Genomic DNA, 2,084 nt, shown 5'->3' on the forward strand with positions numbered 1-2,084 from the left:
AACCTGGCTCCCGAAACTCAGATATCGAAGGTGACGACGGTCCAGTCTACAAGCCTTTTTCAAAATCAAACAAACGTGGCAAACGTTTTCGAGTTCGGTTCCTTGGGTATTTCACTGCTAAAACCCGAGTGGCGACTCTGAATCGAGGCGTTTCGCCGCGCTCTCCGAAAAAGGGGCCGCGCTCAGTATTCGCAAACGAAAATTTTCGGGGGGCGCGTGCCCACAATCATAACAAAGTGCCGGTGACACCATTACCAAGGCCAAATCATATATTCAACTTCTCAAAATTATATAATCAAAAGGAACAAGAGTGCGTAACTAGCGGAAGCATATTCTATGCAATCTAATAAAACGACAACTTACACTGACAAAGACTAAGGATACCCAAAACACACCTCAGAGCTATGCTTAATTATGAGGTTTAGCAAGCTACTTACAATGGTTACAGAATTTAACAAGTAATCTAAACACATCTCCTGTCTATAAAATAACCATAAGACCTGACTCCACAAAACAAGTGTCGCGCCATCCAACTCTTCAATTCTTGAAAGGTGGAGAAAACACATAAGTTAACGCTCGTATGAGTGAAAAATATGTAATTTACATGCTCTCCATGGACAATGCAAAATAATTTGATAGTATTTCAAAACAAAGAACTCAAATCCATAAGCCAAATATAATGCACATTCCACTATTCAAAATTCAAAGCTACCAGGCATCCCCGGTAGTAGATACGCTAGACGTCTACACATTATCCCAAAACACACACCAACCTCAAACACCCTTGCTAGCCATTAAGCCGTCCCCTAGCAAGACTGGACGTTGGGAATGCCATTAAATAGATTCACAAATATTTTAAAAATAGGTCCACCTTCCATTGTTATTCCATGGAGTACACAATTTATAAAACTTGTTCAAATAAGCTCGTTAAGGAAAACAAGTTCAAAACTATGTAATTTAGATATTAAATCACTCACCTCAACTCCAAGCTTTCACAAAACTTCCTATATCAAATAAGCATCAAGAACATATATTAGATACAATTCAAGCTATTCTAATCGGATCCTTTTCTCTCGATGTCCTAAGTATTACTAATCAAGACTCTAGGGTCAAATATAAAGTTAAATAGCGAGCCTCGAGAGAACAATTACAGAATCTGAAATTTTGACAACTTCAAACCAAAACCTAATTTTGCTCAGGCATAATTAAGGAGCAACCTTTACATATTTTTAAAGGTCTATGTGTCTAGTTTCAAAATCAGAAAACGGCGCACGTTTTCGATGCTCGTGCTAAAAGATACAGCCATTTTCCTAACATGTGTCAATGCTGACTGCACAGTGCTATTAGGTTACGAATTTCTATAGAACTCAACACTTCGAGTTATCGTCTGAAATTTTTACCATACATGAAAGACACATAAAGGAAGTCTCAGTAAAAATCTCATAATTTTTGGAGTTTTAGAAGTACCTCAATAAAAATCCCTAAAATCAGTCAAATGCAAGATTTTCAATTCTGCAGAATTCTTAAATTAGGCAATCCTTCTGAAATTCATATTAATCCTCAAGAGTTCACCATGAATTCTCCCAAAATTCAATTAACAAGGGTTCCCATGGCTTTTAAACTCCAAACCCTATGTTAAGGTATGAAATTAAACATGGAAGCTAAGAGATTAAGGACAAGAAAACATGTATTTTACCTCCTACGGCTTCAATCTCTTCTAAGAAAGGTTTTCCCCCAATTTCTTTTTCTTCCTCCTCTAGATTTTTCTTCTTCTTTCTTTTCTCTCTCTCTCTCTCTCTCTCTCTCTAAATGGTGAAGATAAGAACGAAAGAAAAGAACGTCGTGGAACTCTCTTTTTTTGTTTTTTCAGACTTGGGAAAATTATTGTGTGTGGTGCAACCACGTGCTATCATATACACGCAGGCTAGTTAACAAACAAAATCAATTCTAAAACCACACAATTAACCAAAACTCAACATGTACTCCAATTTAAAATTGGAATCGGGATATTACAATATACTAGCCTAAAAACATATCACACTTGCACTCCCTCAACTAACAATCCTAACACTTTAACCCCAAAT

The 2,084-nt window shown here is 36.9% G+C and overlaps 1 long non-coding RNA gene across 1 annotated transcript; it reads right to left on the reverse strand.

Annotated features, from left to right (window-relative positions):
• Positions 1-268: 268 nt before the first annotated feature.
• On the reverse strand, positions 269-1,783 carry LOC131307499 (uncharacterized). Its single transcript, XR_009194145.1, has 2 exons — positions 1,697-1,783; positions 269-1,004 (listed from the first exon to the last, which is right to left on the reverse strand). It is a non-coding gene; the product is annotated as an uncharacterized LOC131307499 (long non-coding RNA).
• Positions 1,784-2,084: the final 301 nt, after the last annotated feature.

This window comes from Rhododendron vialii, chromosome 1a, assembly GCF_030253575.1.
Source record: "Rhododendron vialii isolate Sample 1 chromosome 1a, ASM3025357v1".
Classification (NCBI taxonomy): Eukaryota; Viridiplantae; Streptophyta; class Magnoliopsida; order Ericales; family Ericaceae; genus Rhododendron; species Rhododendron vialii.